At 35.9% G+C, this 11281-nt stretch overlaps 1 non-coding gene across 1 annotated transcript; it reads right to left on the reverse strand.

Annotated features, from left to right (window-relative positions):
• Window positions 1-5382: 5382 nt before the first annotated feature.
• Window positions 5383-5489, reverse strand: LOC131181775 (small nucleolar RNA R71). Its single transcript, XR_009150253.1, has one exon. It is a non-coding gene; the product is annotated as a small nucleolar RNA R71 (small nucleolar RNA).
• Window positions 5490-11281: the final 5792 nt, after the last annotated feature.

Genomic DNA, 11281 nt, shown 5'->3' on the forward strand with positions numbered 1-11281 from the left:
TTATTAAGGTGCATCATATAATATGGGTCCCTAATGCCTTAACTTTGTGCTGCAGCAGAAGCAGAAGCAGAGCAGGGAAATCTCTCAACTGTTTTTGCTCCTTACTCCAACCGCCAGGTCAATTCTGGCTTTAGGGCATTTTAACATATGTCCATATACCCCACTACAAGTGTCCTAAAGTGGGTCCCAATAGAAGGGGTGGGGCAGGGGTGTGTTGTGTTTCTAAGTAAGTCACCATTGGTGTGGGGCTCTCCCATTTCACTACTTTTAAACGCAAGCAATGATTCGTTCTATTCTATCTGTGTGAAAGCTGCACCCAACAAGTCTTCTAAAAGAGAAAGAGAGTTCAAGTGGAACAAGCTAGCTAAATAAAGCCATTTCCTTTATTGCTTAGTCGGTGCATTTCTTATTTATTTGATGCTTCTCTCTATCTAACTCTTGGCAAAAAAGTAAAAAATAAAAATAAAAATAAAAATTGAATTGGCCATGACTAGGTAGGTAGCTAGCTAGAGTCTTCTTCTCCAATGAAGAAATGATTCTCCACTTCTAAATTTTTTTTTAAAATTTCAACTCTTTCTCCCTTACGTGGTGAACTTTATGGGCTTATTTTATCGGCAAGCCCCACTTGTTCTCGCACTTATAAATTATATGATATTATATTTGTAACGAAGAAAAGGTATTTTCTACTTTTCATCCCCATGTACCAAGAAGGAAAAGATTAAAAAGAAAAGAAAAGAATAGGTTTCCACACGTGTCACGCGTGCCTGCAGGGTACAAGAAGTACATTTGCATATATATATATACACACACACCCACACACGAATATATATGAAAAAAAAAAGTAAAAGGAATATGTTTGGTATTTAGTTTGTGTTAGTACACACATTATATTTTCCGTGTTTGAAATGTGTATTGATTTGTTTCCGATTAAATAAGAAAAAAGGATGTGTATGTGCGGTGGAGGAATGAAAAAGCCTGTTTACATGTCTGTAATTTCAAGCCTTAATTAGTATATATATATATAGACCAAAGACAAAGACGGAAATTTCAATCCTTTGCTACGTTGACAATTAGTGGTGTGGTATGTGTTTTGTCTAAATGAGATTAATTTTATTTTTTAAAGTTAGATTTATGAAAATCAATTTATTATAAGTAGCTAGTATTTATAAGTTAATTTGAGTTTATGAGCATCTAAAATTTTAAATAATTAAGTATTTGATTAAAATGCTTATAAGTGATTACTAAATAATTAATCTTTTGATAAAAAATAGCTTATAAGTACATTTATTGCTAGAATAATTAAAAAGAATGTTAAAAAATATATGTGGTGCCTTTTTTGCACTTTGTCTCTTTTCTTAATAAAATTAGCTTATAAGAAAAAAAGATATGTTATGAAATTTTAAAATTAAATAAGGACAATATAGTAAAATATTTAATCAAATTAATATATAAACATATGACTTATAAGTACTACAATGAAAAGTTGATCTCACTCAACTTATTTTTTTTAACTTATAAGCATAACTTATAAGTTCAGATAATTTTATTTTTAGATATTATTAGTTGATTTAACTAACTTATAAGTTAAGGTAAACACTTTTCAACTATTTCCTAACCAAACATATAATACCGTAGGTGCTTGTGAAAGTCATCTATTCATAATTTAATTGATACTACTCACCTAAAATCCAAGTCAAAAAGTCAAAATTCTACATGAATGTCCAACATGATAGCTAGAAAAGTCAAACACTGTTTTAGAATAAAGTGAGTCCGAATAAAGCACTATGGGATAAGAAAGACAGAACAAAATACCTTCACTCATCCAACAAGGCGAGCAAAAGATATACCAAGTAACGATCATGCCAATAATCAAGCAAAACTTGAATCTCACAAACCGAGTAATAATCACGCTTGCAATTAAGCAAAGAATAAATTTTATGGAGACAATCTCGAAAATTCAGTCAAGATCATCTCTATAAATGAAACAATGACTATTTCTGTAAAAAGCCTATAAATACCAATCAAGTAACCAAAAACAGGTACGCATATTCTCATTCACAAATTCTCACTACCATTCTCCCAATATTCTCTTATCAAGTATTCTGACTTAAGCGTCAGAATGGCCCGTCAGAAGGCCATCCACCTCATTCTCTTTTTGTATTGCAGACTTCCATGGCCTTAGGACTCGGTCCCTGGAACTCTCAATAGCATCAGTGGTGCTGTCTGTGAGAAACTCAGATTACCAGCTAAGAACTTACATCTGAAATCATTCTTTTCCCTTTCAACATTTTTTGTGCTACCAAGCAAGTTCTGATCATTAGTCCTAATTGCTTCTTCGTTGTTTGTATTTTTGTCTTTTAACGGCTGCAGATTTAAGGACCCTAAGCAAAAATATTATTTCCATCACCCCCCACATAGGAGGAGACCCACCTACGACAGCATTGACTCCAAATGTGGCCATAGTCCCATTTAGTGCTCAAATTCCACCACACAACGCTAACATCCTATATCAACAAAACCCATTCCAAGGAATGACACTAGATTAAGTGTTCTAGCACATCCAGAAAATGGAGACCCAAATCGCTCTCCTCAAAGGGAATCACTCTCCTCAAAGGGTGATCCCAGGGACTAGTGCCCACTAGGGACACCAAACCCAAAAGCAGGAAAAGTCGTAGAGGCAGATTTGGCTAGAAATAAAGAAAATAAACAGGAGATCAATCGGTTGACAAATAATAATTAAGGTAGAAAAAATGAGCAGGTCACAGCGAAAGAGCAAGAGGAGCAGTCTGATGAATCACTACGACCGAAGGTACACTGAGGTTTGGTAAAAGCAGTACAGAAGTACCAAAAATAGGTGGAGGAGGAAAACTTCAGAATGTGAGATAAGTCCCCACTGTCTAGGCCAATCCTAGCCGAACAGCTCCCAACAAAGTTCAAATTGCTTGTGCTGGATAAATATGATGGAACAATAGACTCAAGGAGCCAAATGGCAAACTTCCGAACAACAATGATGCTCCATCATTGTGATAACATAATGATGCACATATTTTGCATAGTCATTTAGGTCTAATTTCATAATCATTTTATTTGGTTATTAGTCATTTTTTAGCTAATTTCATTAGTTAATTAGTTAGTTTTTCATAGTTGTCAATTTTGCACTAATTTGTAATTTTTACTTTGTTTTGTAGGAAAAATGGTGTTTTTGAAGGACTAAAGAGAATTTTTCCATTGAGGAGTGTCTTCTACAGCAAAAAGATGCCAAAAACAAGTTTTCAAGCTGAAATATGCATTGACCAAACTGTGCATAACTTGCCGCATAAGCTATGCGATCGCATAAGGAGGAAGATCACTGTTCGAACCAAATTTAAATGTGCATAAGGAGACTGCATAGCTTATGCACATTCTCACCTCCCTTATGCACATTCACGAATTTGTGCATAACCTATGCACCAAGTCATGCAGCTTCGCATAAGTGATCCAGAACCAGTAAAATCGCATAAGGGACTGCATAACTTATGCAGTCCACTTATGCAGTCCCATAAAGAGTTCATTAATGAGCTGGCAGAAGATTCCCTTAATGTATTCCTCCTAGAACATACTATTTTAGGGCTCCATGTCAGAAAAATGCTATATATAGTCTCATTTTCCCATTTTAGAAGAAAAAAGGAGCAAAGAAGAAGAAGAGGAGGCTGAGCAGAATTTGAAGAGTCATTTTCACCTTCCACACCATTTTTAACTAAGATTTGCAGATTTCTTTCTTTCTTTACACTTTTCTACATTTCTAGTGTTTAATTCCTTACTTCTTAGCTTAGATTAAAGCTTTATTTCCATTTAAACTCATCATATCTTGTAAGCATTATGGATAGTGAGTAGTTTACTTTTGATTCTGGAGTAAGGGTTGTAATATTTGAGATATTTTGTGGATTTTGATTGGGTAATCCATATTTTGTGGTCTTAATGAGTTTTATTCATTTCTTGTATGCTTAATGACATGCTTAATGTAGGATCCCATTGAGTAATGTTCTTAATCCATGGTTGAAGCACCGAAGGGAGAAGGCCTTGTGATAGATAATCAGGAAATTGGACTTAATTAACTTAGACCTAGAAATAGGCTAAGGATTAAGAGGATTCATAGATTAATTAAAGAACTTAATGGGTCTTAATTAATTCTAACTCCACGAAAGTAGGATTAGTTTGATTAAGGCACTCTTTGTCTCACTCGAAAGGGAATTCAAAGGATTTAAGAATTAATCTCCTTAAAACCCATTAGTTTCACAAGATTGGATAACCAATTTAAAATCCTAAAATAGCTCGAATATGAAATCCCGAACTCCGGAATCGCTTTTTTTACCATTGTTAATTTCTAATCGAATTTAATCATTTGCCAATTTAAATATTGCCATATTTGAACTTGCTTATTTCTATTTGATGCAATTTTAGTTTAATTAATACATTGTTGAATAGAATATTAATTTTGCACAATTAGATTTCACACTCCATTACCCATTAATTCATCATTTTAATCTCATAAATACTTCAATTTAGTCAACTTTTATATCGAAAATTCAATCATTAACACAACTCCTCGTGGGATCGATATTTTTCTATACTACTTGTATGACCCGTGCACTTGCGGTTGGGACGCATCAAGTTTTTGGCGCCGTTGCCGGGGAGTTGTTTGTTTAAGATTGAATTCTTGATCATTTTAGTTGTTTTTAGTTTTATCTTTGTTATCTTTTCATTTTGTGTTTGTTTGTTCTTTTTCAGGTACTTTAATCTTTTATGAGAAGAGCTAGAAGCTCAAGTGACACAACCTTACTGTTCAATCCTGAAATTGAGAAATTTTGTAAGGCCAACAAGAAAGAAACCAGAAAAAGGAAGGAAGCCTTGAGAGAAACTGAATTAGAAGCAGATATGGCTGATGAAAGAATTAGAATTGGTGTTGGTAATGCTGGAAATGGTCAAAACAATGAAAATGAAGCCCAAGGGGAAGAAGTTGTTAATGCAAACGTGCCTAGGGGAAGTATGATGGATCATGCTTTTCCTCGTTTTGATGACTTGAGAGAGAGCATAGCAAGACCAAGGATTGATGCAAACAGCTACAAGATGGATTTTGGAGTTCTTCAAATGATTCAAAACTCTCAATTTGGAGGACATCCTTCTGAAAATCCACACACACACCTGAAGAAGTTTGCTATGATTTGCGACATGCAAAAACAACCTGGAGTGTCTGATGATGCAGCAAGATTGAAGCTATTCCCATTCTCTTTGAAAGATAGAGCATTGGATTGGCTTGATTCTTTACCTCACAACTCCATTACAAATTGGGAGCAACTAACTGATGCATTTCTTGCACAATATTTTCCACCTGGAAAAACTCAAGAGCTGAGGAATCAAATGACATCTTTCAGACCAAGAGAAGATGAAACTCTCTATGAATCATGGATGAGATGGAAGGAATTGGAAAGATTATGCCCACATCATGCCATTCCAAAATGGATGATAAATCAGAATTTCTACACAAATGTCACTCCTGCAATCGGAGGAATTATTGATGCTCAAACAGAGGAGAATTTATTATAAAGCATGAAGATTAAGCTTATGAGTTATTAGAGAAAATTGCAAAGAATACTCATCTTTGGAGTAGTCCAAGAGGACCAGCTCCAACTCAGAAAAGGCAAGCTGCTGGAATGTATGATCTTGATCCATTCAACATGATTAATGCAAAGTTTGATGCACTTACAAATGTCCTTGCCAAGAAGATGGAAGATTTGAGTATGTTGGTTAGTTCAACATCATCACCGGAAGTTCACAACAAGTGGCTTATGCAGAGGAAACTACCACCGTGGAGTAGATTATGGAGAACAAGCGGCATATGTTGGTAATTATGGAAATAAGCAAATGGGAATCCTTATTCTCAAACTTACAATCCAAATTGGAGGAATCATCCCAACTTTTCATGGGGCAATCAGCAAAATCAAGTTCAAAATCGAATTTTCAACCACAACAAAGAAAGTCAAGTTCCATATCAAGAAAATAGGCAACCATTGCCTAATTTTCAGAAAAATATGAACCCTCCACCAAAACAAAGAAGAACGAAATTCCACCATCAAGCTTTATTGCAACAGATTCTTGCCAACCAAAATAAGCATGATGAGGAGATGAGAGAGGTGAAAGCAAGGTGGAACAAATGCAAACGCACAAATCTTTGGAAAACCAGATTGCACAACAAGCATCTTCCTCAAGTGCCAAATCTTTTGGAAAGCTTCCAAGTCAACCAGAAAATCCAAGAGAGCATTGTCAAGCTATTACTTTAAGAAGTGGTAAAGTTATAAATGATGAGAAGAGTGAAAACAGTGAGAAGAGAGAAAATGAAAAAGGAACTGATGAGAGTGAAAAACAAGAGAGTAAGGAGAAATTTGAAGAAAAAGAAGAGAAGTATATACCTCCTGAGCCCTACAAGCCACAACTTCCCTTTCCACAAAGATTTCACAAAGCCAAGCTTGATAGGCAATTTGGGAAGTTCTTAGAGGTTTTGAAGAAACTTTACATAAATGTGCCTTTTGTTGATGCTCTTTCACAAATGCCCTCTTATGCAAAATTCTTGAAAGAAATTCTCTCAAATAAGAGAAAACTTGAAGATGATGAAACTGTAGCTTTGACAGAAGAATGTAGTGCTATCCTCCAGAGGAAACTTCCTCCAAAGCTTAAGGATCCAGGGAGTTTTTCAATTCCATGCCACATTGGAGAGTCTTGTTCTACAAAAGCTCTATGTGATTTAGGGGCCAGCGTTAGCCTTATGCCCCTTTCTATCTATGAAAAGCTCAACATGGGAGATCTAAAGCCAACCCACATTTCTCTTCAGTTAGCTGACAGAACAATCAAGTATCCTGAAGGGATTTTGGAGAACGTGCCCTTGAAGGTTGGAAAGTTCTATATACCTGTTGACTTTGTCATCTTGGACATGGAGGAAGATTCTAATATTCCAATTATCTTGGGGAGACCCTTTCTAGCTACAGCAGGAGCATTGATTGATGTGAAAGGAGAAAAGCTTACTCTTAGAGTTGGTGAAGAGCAGTTAATTTTCAATATCAATAACACTATGAAAAAGCACCATTCTGAAGCTGATACTTGCTTGAGAGTTGATATTATTGATGAGCTGGTTGAAGAACACTTCAGAAAAAAATATCCAGAAGATCCACTTGAAAATTGTTTGATTCATGGAGGAGGCATAGACTATGACAACCCTCATGTAGCTGCATATACTCAACACTTAGAGGGAAGTCCACCATTCATTTCTGCTCCAGTTTTTCAACTCACACAAAAGGAAAAAGCTGAATTTAAGCAATCATCATTCAAGGAAGAAGATGCACCTAAGGTAGAACTTAAGCAACTTCCTTCTCAGCTCAGGTATGAATTTCTTGGCACTAATAACACTTATCCAGTAATTGTAAATGCAAATTTGAGTACTTTAGAGGCTGATAAGCTGTTAAGAGTGTTGAGAAAATTTAGGAAAGTTTTGGGATACACCATAGATGACATTAAGGGAATAAGCCCACACTTTTGCATGCATAGAATCAGTTTGGAAGAAAATTGTAAACCATCTATTGAACATCAAAGGAGGTTGAACCCAAATATGAAAGAAGTTGTTAAAAAGGAAATTTTGAAGTTGCTTGATGCAGGGATCATATATCCCATCTCGCAAGATTTGGGTGAGCCCAGTACATGTTGTCCCAAAAAAGGGTGGAATGACAGTGGTCAAAAATGAAAATAATGAATTAATTCCCACTAGAACGGTGACTAGTTGGCGAATGTGCATAGATTACAGAAAATTAAATGTTGCCACTAGAAAAGATCATTTTCCACTCCCCTTCATTGATCAAATGTTGGAAAGACTAGCTAGGCATTCTTACTTTTGCTATTTAGATGGATATTCAGGTTTTTTTCAAATCCCTATCCATCCTAATGATCAAGAGAAAACCACTTTTACTTGTTCATATGGAACCTTTGCTTATAGAAGGATGCCATTTGGGTTGTGTAATGCACCAGCCACTTTTCAGAGGTGCATGATGGCAATCTTCTCAGATTTCATTGAAGACATAATGGAGGTTTTTATGGACGATTTTTCTGTTTATGGATCTTCTTTTGATATATGCTTGGCTAACCTTTCTAAAATTTTGCATGATGTGCGAATCTTGACCTTGTGTTAAAGCGGGAAAAGTGTAATTTCATGGTTCAGGAAGGGATAGTGCTTGGACATTTGGTGTCTAACAGAGGAATAGAGGTTGATAAAGCCAAAGTTGAAGTGATAGAGAAGATGGCTCCTCCTACCAATGTCAAGGGAATTCAAGTTTCCTAGGACACGCGGGTTCTCAGACGCTTTATCAAGGATTTTTCTAAAATAGCTAAACCTTTGTCTAATTTGTTAAGTAATGACACACCATTTGAATTTGACCAAGAGTGTTTGGATGCCTTTTGCGAGTTGAAGCAAGCTCATCATCGCACCAATCATGCAACCACCGATTGGAGCCTACCTTTTGAAATTATGTGTGATGCTAGCAACTATGCAATTGGGGCTGTTCTTGGTCAAAGAAAGGACAAAAGGATTATGCTATTTATTATGCTAGTAGAACAATGGATGAGGCTCAAACAAATTATGCAACAACTGAAAAGGAATTTTTGGCAATTGTCTTTGCATTGGAAAAGTTCAGACCTTACATTATTGACTCAAAGGTGGTTATATTTTCAGATCATGCAGCCATCAGGTATTTGCTCCGTAAAAAGGAGGCCAAACCAAGGCTCATTAGGTGGATTCTGATGCTACAAGAGTTTGATTTGGAGATTAGAGATAAGAAGGGAGCTGAAAATGTAGTTGCTGATAATCTTAGTAGGTTGAAATTGGATGGTGAAGAATTGGATGAAATCCCTATTGATGAGTTTTTCTTGGATGAACAACTTTTCTCTCTTGTTGCTAAACTACCTTGGTATGCAGACTTTGTGAATTATCTATCTTGTGGAATATTACCTCTAGGTATGACATGGCAACAAAAGAAAAAGTTCTTGCATGAAGTGAAGTTTTATAGATGGGATGATCCTTTACTCTTTAGGAGATGTTGTGATGGTCTAATTAGAAGATGTATTCCTGAAGAGGAAATCCAGAGTATTTTGCGTCATTGCCATGCTTCTGATTATGGAGGACATTTTGGCATCTCTAAGACAGCTAGTAAAATTTTGCAAGCTGGTTTCTTTTGGCCAAATCTTTTTAAGGATGTGAGGAAATTTGTGTTGGATTGTAATAAATGTCAAAGGAGTGGAAATTTGTCAAAAAGAAATCAAATGCCCCTAAATAATATTCTTGAAGTGGAATTATTTGATGTTTGGGGAATAGATTTTATGGGGCCATTCCCTCCTTCATATGGTAATAGATACATCTTAGTTGGGGTTGACTATGTGTCAAAGTGGGTGGAAGCTATTGCAACTCCAACTAATGATGCTAGAGTGGTAGTAAAATTTTTGAAAAATTTGTCTTGAGCATTTGGAGCTCCTAGGGCTATAATTAGTGATGGGGGTTCCCATTTTTGTAATAAGCAATTTGAGAGCTTAATGAGGAAGTATGGTGTAGTGCACAAGATAGCTACCCCATACCATCCTCAAACTTCAGGACAAGTTGAAATTTCTAACAGAGAGCTCAAGCATATTTTGGAGAAAACAAAGGAACAATTCTAGGAAAGATTGGTCTATCAAACTAGATGATGCTTTATGGGCATATAGGATCGCCTACAAAACCCTATAGGAACTACTCCCTTTAGGTTGGTGTATGGTAAGTCTTGTCATTTACAATGGAGCTAGAACATAGAGCATATTGGGCCATTCGGACCTTGAATTTTGATCTTAAGCAATTTGGTGAGAAAAGGTTGTTACAACTTAATGAGCTTGAGGAATTGAGGATGGATGCCTATGAAAGTGCCCGTATTTACAAAGAAAGAACTAAAGTTTGGCATGATAAGCATCTGAGGAAAAAGGAATTCAAAGAAGGTGATTCAGTTTTGTTGTTCAACTCAAGATTGAAATTGTTCCCTGGAAAACTCAAGTCAAGGTGGACTGGTCCATATAGAGTTTCTAAGGTTTTCCCTTATGGAGCAATAGAAATTTGGAGTGAAAAATCTGGGAATTTTAAGGTCAATGGGCATAGATTGAAGCATTACATAACTGGAGACCCAATACTAGGAGCAAGCTGTTACAAGCTCTCCAATCCCTCACCTCTTTTCGGTGAAATTCATGAAAAGTCCACTAAGGACTATAAATTAGCCCTCTTGGGAGGCATCCCAAGTCCTTTTATTTTGCTTTTGTTGATTTACTTTCATTTTCATTAATTTTGTTTTTATCTTAAATCTCCCCAAATTCAATTTTTGACATTGTTAAATTTTGTCTCTTGTAGATGTAATTCAATGAAGAAGGGCTGGTGAACTATTGGGGAAGTAATTCTTAACTTGACAAATTTAGTCCTTCAAAAGAACTGATAAGCTTTTACTGCATAATCTGTGCAGGAGCTGCAATCTAGTTCATACAGAGGAAATGTACATTCTGCAGCAAAAAGGGGTGTCTGCAGCAAAATGGTTCATGTTTTGATGAAGTTGGATGTATATCAATGGAGAAAGGTTGGTGAAGCTCTTAAATTGCTATCCGGTTTATGCAGAGCGAACAATAAAATCTGCAGCAGATTACATGTGTTTTTGGTGAGGTTGGGTGGGTAATTTTCTAATATTTGTGCTTATAATGATATTATGGTGGTAAGTGAGTCATTTTTGCAGTCTTGAGCTTCTTTGGGTTATAGGATACAAGGTAGAAATGCTGCATTTTCTTGGCGAATCTTGGAGAGTTCATTTCTCATTTGTGGTTAGATGCAACTTCATGCAAATTTTATGGAGTTTTATGTGCCAAATGTTGATTTGCAGAATTTGAGTCAAAATGGCATAGCTCTCAAAGGTCTTTTATGTAGGATCCATTTTTACATGCTCGTGTGATGCACTTTTGATGAACTTTGAATATATTGATGTGTTTTTGATGAAAATTTCTCATGGTTTGTGCTTCATAGAATTATATTTCATCATTCCAGGGTATCTTTCACACTTGCAATCCATGTTCTATTGCAATCTTAATTTTGTTGAATTTGTGCATAAGCAACTGCATAGCTTATGCAATCCTGCATGACCAAAATTCTTGCCATTTTTCACCTTTATTGCAAGTGCATAAGGAGAGTGCATAGCTTATGCAACCCTGC

This window comes from Hevea brasiliensis, chromosome 7, assembly GCF_030052815.1.
Source record: "Hevea brasiliensis isolate MT/VB/25A 57/8 chromosome 7, ASM3005281v1, whole genome shotgun sequence".
Taxonomy (NCBI): Eukaryota; Viridiplantae; Streptophyta; class Magnoliopsida; order Malpighiales; family Euphorbiaceae; genus Hevea; species Hevea brasiliensis.